Source organism: Chrysochloris asiatica, unplaced genomic scaffold (genome assembly GCF_000296735.1).
Source record: "Chrysochloris asiatica unplaced genomic scaffold, ChrAsi1.0 scaffold00355, whole genome shotgun sequence".
Lineage (NCBI taxonomy): Eukaryota > Metazoa > Chordata > Mammalia > Afrosoricida > Chrysochloridae > Chrysochloris > Chrysochloris asiatica.
In genome coordinates this window covers 2,198,567-2,210,397 of record NW_006408873.1, presented here as the reverse complement: position 1 = coordinate 2,210,397, position 11,831 = coordinate 2,198,567, and positions in this window count along the sequence as shown.

Below are 11,831 nucleotides of genomic sequence, written 5' to 3'. Positions count from 1 at the left end.
CATTTGCAATGAAGAAATAATTGATCTTGCAAAATTCTATCATACAATCTCCAGCATCATTTCTATCACCAAAGCCATATTTCCCATCTTTGCATCCTAATCACCAGTAATTGTCAATATATTTTGATTGCATTTTTTATCAATTTAAGATAGAAGAAGTTCATAGAAATCTTCAATTACATCATCACTGACTTTAGTGGTTGGTGCATAAATTTAATAACAGTGATTAGCAGTGAACTGCAAACCACAAGCAGTTCAAACCCACCTGCTGCTTCTCAAAAACACTATACAGGGTTGCTATGAGTTGGAACCGACTCAATGGCACTTGACAACAGTATCAACAAAAGTGCCTAAATGGGAGGAAAATACATAGAACAAACAGTTAAAAGTTGTATAAGAATTTGATGGTCTATATCAAGCCATGAAACATTCCTTCCTCCTAATATTAATTGTATGAATACTGGTGTGACATTTTGGTTGATGTGCTGGACTGGCAGGTTCGTTTGAACCACAAGGTCAGCAGTTCAAGCTCACCAGCTGCTCCTGGAATCCCTGTACAGGGTTGCTATGGGTAGCAACTGACTCAGTGGCACTTAACAGCACCAACAATATTGTGAAGATCTTATAAAAAACTACATAAACTTAGGAATGTCTTTCTTCCATACTGGAATGGGAAATCCTTGCAGATAGAGACCCTGACTTCCTCATCTTTTAATCTTTACCTAACCTTTGTACTTAGCAACATGACTGATACAATCTCAGTCATTGATAGAGTTGATCAACAATGAAGTGAACATAAAGCTCCCTTTACACCCTGAGCCTAAATCTCTCTTGTAACTTTCACCTAACCTCTAAGTATAGCCCGTCCTCTTAGTACACATAAGACAAGTCTACAACTTTATTTTTCATAGTGTCAGACAACTGGAAAACTTATCTCATCTCTCTATCCTCACTACTTCTCAAATATCTCATTATCCTTAGCGACAACTGTCTCTCTTGTGCCATAATGTTAAGCTCAATTATCTTATTGCAAAGGTATATTCAACTCTGTGGGTCATAACAAATAACGGATAACATTGGGAAGACTTAATTGTACTCATGTGAAACCTGTACATAGACCAAGATACAGTTATTCAAACTGAACAAGGGGATATTACATGATTTAAAATAATAAAAGGTGTTTATCAGATTTCTACTCTTTCACCATACTAATTCAATCTGTATGTTGACAAATAATCTGAAGAGAAGGACTAGATGAAGATGAATGCACCATCAGGATTAAAGGAATAATCATTAACAAATTGTGATATCAGAGGACCCAAGTTTGCTTGCTGAAACCAAAAAGGACTTGAAACACTGATGAAAATCAAAGCCTACAGCCTTCACTATGGATTACAACTCAGCATAAAGAAAAAAAAAAAAAAAAAAAAAAACCCTCACAATTGGACCTTTAAGCAACATAATGATAAATGGAGAAAATATTGAAATTGTCAAGGATTTCATTTTACTTGCATCCACAGTCAACACCCATGGAAATCAAAAGATGTATTGTATTGAATAAATCTGACTTAGAAAACAAAACACCTCTTTAAAGAGTTCAAAAGCAGTTGTCTGTTTGAGGACTAAGGTGTGTGTGACCTGATATTTTCAATGGCTTCATATACATGTAAAAGCTGGATAATGAATAAGGAAGACCAAAGAAAAATTGATGCCTCTGAAATATGGTGTTGGTGAAGATTATTGAATATACCATGAACTGCCAGAAGAATGACCAATTTTTTTTTTTTTTTTAAGTAATCTGAATTCACCTTAGAAGCTTGGATGCCAAAACTTCATCTCAAGTATTTTTGACAGGAATGACCAGTCCTTGGAGAAGGACATTATGCTTGGTAAAGTAGAGGATCAAAGAAAAAGAGGAAGACCCTCAATTATATGGATTGACAAAGTGGCTGCAACAATGGGCTCAAACATAGCAATATTGTGAGGATGACACAGGATTGTGCAGTGTTTCATTCTGTTGTACATAGGATTGCTATTAGTCAGAAATGACTTGATGACATTTAACTACATCTTCTGGTAGCTTCCCTCTAAACCCATTCTAGCATATCAAGCTCTTTTGAGAATGTTGCTCATAGAATCAAATTCATCCTCCCCCCAGCCTGCTGCCCTTCTGCCTTCTTGTGTCTTTCTTCATTGAGCTCCCTGTCATTTAAACTGGCCACTTCAAGCTCCCTAACTGCTCCTCCTCAATCATCTCCCCCATCCAACCCACCCCCACCCACCGCTCCAGTCAGGCACCAAGTCCTATTGATTGTTCCAACTAAATATTGAACAACTACAGTAGGTATTCAGTCAGTATATGATGAAGGAATACAAATGAACACAAAATTCATCACTTTATATTCATTCCTATGTCTTCTGCCTTGAGCAAAGGTTTTCTTTCGCTTTGCTTTTATTTTTTAAAATTCAAATTTACGAAGAAGTTGAAAGAAATTATGATGAACACTGATAAGCCCTTCCTCTAGATTCCCCAGTTATTAACATTTTGCCAAAGTTGCTTTCTCTCTCTCTCACATTCTTTCTGTCTCTTTCTCACTACACACACACATACACACACATTTTTTTTAATTGGCTGTCAGATAATTTGACAATACATTGCAGACACTGGGGCACATCATTTCTAAATACTAAGTTACACATCTCCCAAGAACTCTGAAACATATTTATTTCCAATAAATACCATTAGAGGCAATATTTAAAACCTGGGTTTTGTGGATGGTTTTTAGGAATTCCTGAAACCTATGATATTATATGCCACCTTTTGAACATCTAAGCAGTTTTTGGTGGAAATGAGTACTTTATAGCTTTTACAGAGTCCCAAAGATGTTCGTTTTTTTACTTGGCCCATAATGTTGTTAATGTTGGGTACCAATGAGTTGGTTCTGACCCATAACAACCTTATATACAACAGAATAAAACATCTCTGGTCCTGCGTCATCCTCACATTTGCTGCTACACTTGAATCCGTTGTTGTTGCCACAATGTCGATACTTCTTGTTGGGGGTCTCCCTCTTTGTTGTTGACCCTCCTCTTAACCAATCATGATATCCTTCTCTAGGAACTGGTCCCTGCAGATAATATTTCCAAAGTATGAGAGAAAAATCTCATCATTTTGGCCTCTTAGGAGTATTCTGGTTGTATTTTCTCCAACACAGATTTGTTTGTTCTTTTGGCAGCCCAAGGTAACTTTAATATTCTTCTCTAGCACCCTAACTCAAAAGCATCAATTCTACTATGGTCTTCCTATTTACTGTCCAGCATTCATGTGCATATGAGTTATGATGCTGGAGGAGAATATTGAAAGTACCATGGGCTGCAGCTAGAGTGCTCCTTGGAGGCTAGGATAGCCAAACTTCGTCTCTCATACTTCAGACATATTGTTAGGTAGGACCAGTTGCTGGAGAAGGAGATATCATGTTTTGTAAAGTGGAAGGTCAGATTAAAAGAGGAAGACCCCAGCAAGATGAATTTACAAAGTGGCAGTATCAATGGGCTCAAGAGTGGCAACAATTGTGAAGTTGGCCCAGGACTGGACAGCGTTTTGTTCTGTTGTGCATAGGGTCACTATGAGTCGGTACCAACTCAATAACACCTAACAATAACAGCAGCAGAACCATAACTCAGGTGCGGCAATTCTTCTACAGTCTTCCTTATTCGCTGTCCAACTCACACATGCATATGAGGTTATTGAAAATACCATGGCTTGGATCAGTCACACATTAGTCCTCAAGCTTGAAGGACCCTTCAAACTTATGGATGCCCAACCTATGGGATCTTCCTCTTTAATACAAGCAAAATGATAAATTGTAAGTTTTTACCTAGCTCAGATTAATGACTATCTAGAAGCTACTAAAATTATTCAGTGAATTTCCACTGGTTGCATGAAAGCCTTAACGTTTCTTAGCATTACAGAGAAACTTTTTAATCTGTTCTCCAAATACATTTCCAGCTTCTTGTTTCACAGTTCTCCCCATGCAAATCTAATGGCTAGGCCAGACTCTGAGCCTTCACCTCACCCCCACACCCCCATTTCTACTTCTTTCCCCTCTTGGTAAATTACTTTCCTTTAAAAATTTGGTCAGTTGCCACTTCCTCTGTGAAACCCTTCATAACTATTTCGTCAGTATAGCTATTTACTTCTGACAATAATATGTGCATTGCTCTACTATATTATTTATCATACTTTATTATACTTAGTTATTTATCTTCAGAGGTATGGTGAAACATTCAACATGTAAATAAATGGATCCATGATTAAATTACCTTACAGACCTAACCTAACAACCTGAACTACTGATCCTTCTTCTTGCTTTGTTCTTGAATTCACATTTGCTCCCTGACTCTAATGGACTCTCCTGGTCCCAGTCTTCTGTTTTGCCTTGGCCAAATGCTATGGTGTCTCTCCTTATATGGTATTCTCAACACCTCTCATTTTGGCAGATTACTCTCTATCCACATGCCTTTGTCCCTTTACAACCACTTGAACAGATAATCTTGTGCCCATACATGGTATAGATTCACATGATTCCAAGAGGCACAGAGACACCAAGAAATGAATGTCTTTCCAGGGATTGGGACACTTCGAAAAACATAAATTGCCATCAGTTCCCATGCCTTGTGGAAGAAGCACTAAGCAATGCCAGGTGACTCAGACAGAATATGATGTTTCTCTGGAGGACTCAGAGCAGAGCCAGCAGAACTTATGCTATGGTAGGCTAGTCTCTGGAAGTGGGCTTTGAGAGAACTGACAATACTCTGGCAAAGCCTCCACACTGGGGAGATAGAGCATGAGCTTGAGCTTCTTTTCTTTGATTTTTCCAGGGTGACTCCATTGTCCCTTTCCAACAATGGTACTAACACTTTTAATCTAGAAATCAGATCCTGACTTGCAAGATGGCAAGCAGCTGGTCTTTTGGCTGGAGTCCAGGTTTTCAGAACAGGTAGACCAGCATTGTATTACTCCAAAGCAGAGTAACCACCGAGTGAAATAGAGTAGTGAGTTGGAGTGGAAGAGGTTGGGCTGAGGATTCAGAGGACAGGGTTGGAGCACCCTATTGGGCCTCCAGCTTCGCCACGGAGTTTCCCCTAGCAGTCATGAGCTAATGCTGAGAAGTTCAAAGGCTGCTAAGCTGCCAGATAATGTCAAGGCTAACCTCAGCTGGCAGCATCCTCTTCCTCCTGCTCCCTGGTGGCTTGGCCCCTGTGGGATGTTAGCCATCTGCTTTCAAAAATGTGGAGACTGTCTCCAGCTTGGTTCCCCCTTGGACTGTCTTCCATCTCTCTAGCAGGAACTACTGGGCCACTGTGAGTGATGCTTCTGTACAGATTCAATCCCCTGTGCTCCAATCGGAATGCATTACTAGGCAGGGCGCGTCAGCTCGGCGATTTGGCTTTGACAATAAATCTCCTTGCTTTCATGAGTTTAAATCAGACTTTAAAACATCGCCTTAATGTTCTTTTTTTTTTTCCTTAATGTTCTTTTAATGCAGTTTTCTTCTGAATGAGTTCCCTTTAGGTCCAGTCCTTGTCATTAATACACTCTCTTGGCAAACGAAGGAGGGCTTCTTCGAGGAAAACCCTGCCAGTTTAGGAAACCAGTTGAATTGCCTTGGTGATGCCAGGAGCCTCTTTTGCATTTTACAAGGACACTTGAGAAAACAAAACTCTCTGGCTGTAAATTTAATTTTCTCTTGACAGCCTCAATGTCTCTGCAGCCCCAGAAGTTATCCATTACTTCTTTCTTCTGTAATTAAAAATCAAGGGGGGAAATGTACAGGATTAACAAGTTCTAATTTTCATTGATGAGCACTGAGAGCTTATCAATAATGGGATCAGAAAAGCCGCTTTGCCTAAGCTGTATTTTTCTAGGGTGTCTGATTTTGATGGAGGATCTTGCTCAGGGTAGAAAATGCTGGCTTTCAAGGGAGTCCAATTGCTAAAGTTGGGAAGAAGGAGCTGAACTGGCCAATTGAGCCTCCAGCAGGGGCAAGCACAACAGCCGCCTGGTCTGGGAACTTTTACAGACTCAGCATTCAGGCTCCCGGGAGCTGATTACAGAGAAAGATTAAAAAGGCTGTCTTTCACACACATGTTCCTTTTCTATGGATGGCTTCTGCAGGAAAGGAACTTGCATGTATCTGCTTAGGAAGAAGAAAGATACTTCCAATTAAAAGAATATTGGTGGTAATTCCTTTTGAGTTATACATTTGTAGATATAAATGCTTTATCAGGGGATGGGAGCATCCATCCTGTTTATCACCCACAGGGATGTAGCTGAGCATGGGTTTCTGCAAAAGGCACTGAGCTGATCAATAGCATCTGGGCTGCGTCATTTCAAAAGCATGATACACAGGCTCCCAGCAAATGTGACAGGCATGTGACAAGAATGAGCTGCTTAATTGATATGCACAGGTCCCACAAAACCCCCAAACAATCAGGTACAGAAATTATTTGAGCAGGGCTTTTTTTTTTTTTTTTTTTTTTCCTAAGGAGCACTGAGTATAGTGGGCTGCTAACTGCAAGGTCAGCAGCTCAAATAGGAGAAAGGAGAAAGGAGAGGCTTTCTGCTCCCATAAACATTTACAGCCTCCAAAAACCTATACAAGGTTGCAATGAGTCAGAACTAACTCAACGGCACACAACCATCACCACCAAAGTAGGCTAAGCAAGGAGAGACACCATGAAGCAAGAGTCTAACAATTGACCTTGAGGTTCTTCTGTGGGACAGAGGCTCTGCTCTATTCCACAGGGAGTGTCCCTGTGAGTTTCAGGCAAAAGTAGAAGTGGGTTGGTTCCAAAACTTTCTTGCTCAGAGCTGGAAATTTCAGGATATCTCTCGATACCAAAAAACACACAGGCTAGAAGAAAAAGTAAGCAGCTGGGGATTCAGTCAAAATGATACAAACTTGGCTCTTGCCACAAAGAACCTCTCATACCAGTCTAGAGAATTACAGGCTACTGAACTCCTGACTTTTAAGAGGTCACCTTCTCTGGGTATGTTGCCAGTCTTCCCACCAGGCATTTATCTTTCCCACAGCAAGAACAGACTGCACTGGCTTGTTTATAGGATACCAGAAGCAAGCTATATTATATAGTAGGTTACATTTTTGGACTATGGACAGACAGCCTGAGTTTGACTACTGGTTCCACGTTTTGTATTTTGAGTGACCTTGGGAAAGTTATCAAACTTCTCTGAATTTCAATGTTCTTTCTCATAAGATAAAGATTATTTTAGTCCCTTCTCATAGGGTTATTATAAATATTTAATGAGTAAATACACGAAAGGTATATAGAGCAATATCTGGCATGTAGGAAATACTCAATAAATTCTAACAACTTAAGTAGCATGCCACTGAAGCAGTGATCTTGTGCAAGACAGAATAGTTGGCCTTTCAGCAATTTTGCCAACTCTGAGGTTTTAAACAGCCCGATGGCCTAGTTTATGGTTTTGGAAAGGTACGTATACCACTGGTGGTACATAAGATGATCTTTAGGGGAGGTTACATAGATGAGCAATCTTTATTTTATTAACCATGCAATAATTGTGCAGCAGGAAAAAAGAGCAAATTGACTTTGTTGTTGTTGTTGTTTTCTTGTGAATTGAGTGATAGTTTACATGAGAGAACATAGGTTTTACACTCATCCTATATTATTTCATTTTATTGCAATGATTATAATCCCCTTTGTGCATCACCATTCAACAGTATTTGCTTCTATTCCCTCTGTTTTTGTTTGCTTGTTTGTTTGTTTTCTGATGTACACAAAAACACTCAGTAATATATAATAATTTAAACAACCAAAGGGCACATTCTGTAAGTCAGCCTCCTGTCTGACAGCACACAGCCTTTCTCTTTCCATGAGTCTTTCTAGAGTCCTCAGCTACTCTATTGCAAGTTAATTACTTTATGGGCTTTATTGAAAAGATTAAAGACAAAGTTTTTTAAAAATGAAAACATTATATAACCAGAACATGTGCTATGCAATTTTGGCAAAAGTATAATAACACCTGAACTAAATGTTAGATGTTGAGTAAAAAGGGTAGAAGCAAAGCAGCCAAGAAAACCCTGTGGGAGAAATTCTACTGGGTTCATGGGGTCACTGTGAGTTGAAAATGGCTAGATGGCACCTAACAACACAGCAAAAGTGGCAAAGAGAACCCCTGTGCCAAGGTTTAAAGGATAATTCAGCATGATAACAAGAAAGAGGGATGAAGCCGGGCATAGAAGTTCTTATTTACCATGTTTACAGGTTTGGATTTTGTCCCAGAAGTAAAAAGAAACATTGTATGTTGAGATTCATGGGAACCTGGCCACTATTTCAGGTTGTAAGATAGTGAGGACAGTAATGAAAGTGGTGGCCATGGTGGGAGGGAAAGAACAGATAGTATCAAGAAAAGATACCCAGGATTTTAGCTGGGAATTCAAACATGCTGTCTCAACAACTGAGTCTAAGAATGCAGAGGCTTGGGATGAGGAAAATGATCACTGGGTCAGGGAATCAGGGAAGGGGAGATAATTGGTTTGTTGTTGGACTGTCAAGTTTGAGGGCTGTGTGGACAGTTTAGGCGATAGATCTGGGACAGAATATAATTCACAGTATATGGAAGGAGAGCAAGTGAAGACAAATGGTATAGGCTACTTTTTCAAGAGGATTAGGTGAGGTGGGGTGGAGAGAGCCGGAGGACAGCTGGGGGTCAAAACAGGAGACGACTGAGCTTCTGTTTTGTTGGCTGATTACAAGGAACCAGTAGAGAAGATGTTGACAACCAGGGACGTCATTGAGCCCATGTATTGACATCGATAGTATCCTAAATATGATCATCATGTGCACCTTCAGGTATTTACTTTTTTTTTTTTTTTCACTGCTTGTCTTCCAGTCCCTCTTGTCCAGTCCACATTCCTTTCTCCTTCTCTTTCCTTCCTTCCAACAGAAAATAATTATTAAATGTCTACTAGTGTGATGCTATAGAATAAGCATGGGACTACTAACCTCAAGGTTGGTGGTTCAGATCTATCAGGTGATCCTCAGAAACCCTATACAGCATCTCTTTGAGTCACAACCAACTCAACAGTACTTAATGACAGCATTTGTTATAGTCCGCCACTCATCAGTCAGTTTGTCCTACTGTGGTGACGTGTGTGTTGTCATGATTCTGGAAATTACGCCATCAATATTTTAAACATGAGCAGGGTCAAACTTGCCCATGGTGGACAGGTTTCAGCAGATCTTCCAGACTAAGACAGGCTAGGAAGAAGAAGAAACAGACCATTTCTGAATGGTTAGTTACTGAAAACTTTATGAATAACAGTAGAACACTGTTTAATATATTGCCGGAAGATGAGTCCCTCAGGTTGTAAGACACTCAAAATATGACTAGAGAAGAGCTGCCACTTCAAAGTTGAGTTGATCTTAATGATGTGGACGGAGTAAGGCTTTAGGGGCCTTCATATGCTGATGGAGCATAATTCAAAAGTAGAAGAAATAATTATAAACATATATTAATAGCCAGAATTGTAATGTATGAATTATGAATCTAGAAAAATTGTAAATCATCAAAAATGAAATGGAAAGCATAAAGATCCATATCCTAGGCATTAGTCATGCTGCCCTGGAAGCTCTCACTCGTCTATGCCATTACAAAGAAAAGTGACCCAACAGATGTAGAAATCCTTTAATAATATCATTAATATCACGTGCAAGTAAAATTTTGATGAAGATAGTTCAAAAATGATTGAAGCAGTTTATCAACAGGAAGCTGCCAAAAGTTCAAGCCAGATACAGAAGAGGGCATAGAAATAGGGATAGCATTGTTGACATCAAATGGATCTTGGCTGAAAGCAAAGAATACCAGAAAAAAAGTTTACTTGAACTTTATTGGCTATGCAAAAGCATTTAACTATGTGGATCATAACAAACTATAGATAACATTACAAAGAATGAGTATTCCAGAACACTGAATTGTGATCATTAGAAAACTGTACCTAGACCAAACAAACAGAACATGGAGATAGTGGATGATTTAAAATCAGGAAAAGTGTGGATCAAGGTTGTATCCTGTCATCATACTTATTCAATTTGTATGATGAGCAAATGATCTGAGAAACTGTATTATACAAAGAAGAACATGGCATCAGGATTAAAGGAAGACTCATTAACAACCCATGATATGCAGGTGACATAATCTTGCTTGCTGAAAGTTAACAGGACTTGAAATACTTACTGAAGAAGATCAATGACTACAGCCTTCAGAATGGACCTCAATGTAAAGAAAACAAAAATCTTCACAACTGGAGCAATAAATAACATCATACTAAATGGAGAAAAGATTGAAACTGTCAAAGACTTAATTGTGCTTGAATCCACCATCAATACTTCTGGAAACAACAGTCAAGAAATCAAGGGACATATTGCCTTAGGCAAATCTGCTGTACATGACCTTTTTAAAATCTTGAAGAGCAAAGATGTCAGTTTGAGGACTAAGGTGCACCTGACCTAAACCATAGTATATTCAATAACCTCATATGCATGTGAAAATTGGATAGCGAATAAGGAAGACCAGATTTTTGTTTTCTTTACATTGACGTTCAACCCATACCCGAGACTGTATGCTTTGATCTTCATCAGTATTGCAAGTCTTCTTCACTTCCAACAAACAAGGTTGTTAATAAGCCTTCCTATAAACCTGATGCCACATTCTTCTTCATATAGTCCAGCTCCTTGGATTGAATTCTTCTTGGATACTTACTCATCATACAGATTGAATAAATATAGTGAAAGGACACAACCTTAACACATGCTTTTTCCAATTTAAAACCATCCAGTATCGCCTTGTTCTATTCAACAACTGCCTCTTGATCTATATACAGATTTTTCATTAACACAATTAAGTTTTTAAGAATTCCCATTCTTCACAATGCTATCCATAATTCATTATGATCTACACACTATTGCATAGTCAATAAAGCACAAGTAAACACCTTCCTGATATTCTCTGCTTACCACCAAGATCCTTTTGACATTAGGAATGATATCCCTGGTTTTATCTCTTCTTTTGAATCTAGCTTGAATTTCTGGCAGTTCTTTGTCTGCTTGTTGCTGTAGTTGTTTTCGAATTATCTTCAGCAAAATTTTACTTGATGTGATATTAATGATAATGTCTACATTCTGTAGGATCACCTTTCTTTGGTATGGCACAAGTATACATCTCTTACAGTTGGTTGGCTATGTAGTTATCTTCCAAATTTCTTGCCATAGACTAGTGAGTGTTCTCAGTTTGTTGAAGTGTTTCATTTGGCCTTCTTTTAATTCCCAGAGACCTATTTATTGCCAGTGTCTTTGGTTTCTTGATCTTATGCTATCTCTTGAAACAGTTGAATCGTGACCAATTCTTTTTGGTACAGTGGTGGTGGTGATGTGCCGTGGAGTTGGTTCCGACTCATAGCTACCCTGTACAGGGTTTCCAAGGGGGTAAATCTTTACGGGAGCAGAAAGCCTCATCTTTCGCCCACGGAACAGCTGATAGTTTTGAACTGCTGACCTTGCAGTTCTCAGCCCGATTCATAACCATTATGCTACCAGAGCTCCTTTTGGTACAGTAGCTATGTATTTATTCCATCTTTCCCCCATTGTTGTTAAGTGCCGTCAAGGTAATTCCGACTCATAGTGACCCTGTGTAGGGTTTCCAAGCAGCTGGTGAGTTTCTCTATTGTATGTGTTTAATTGTTATCATTGCTTTAAGAAAGTTTATACCTTTTGAATTTTTTTTTTTTTTT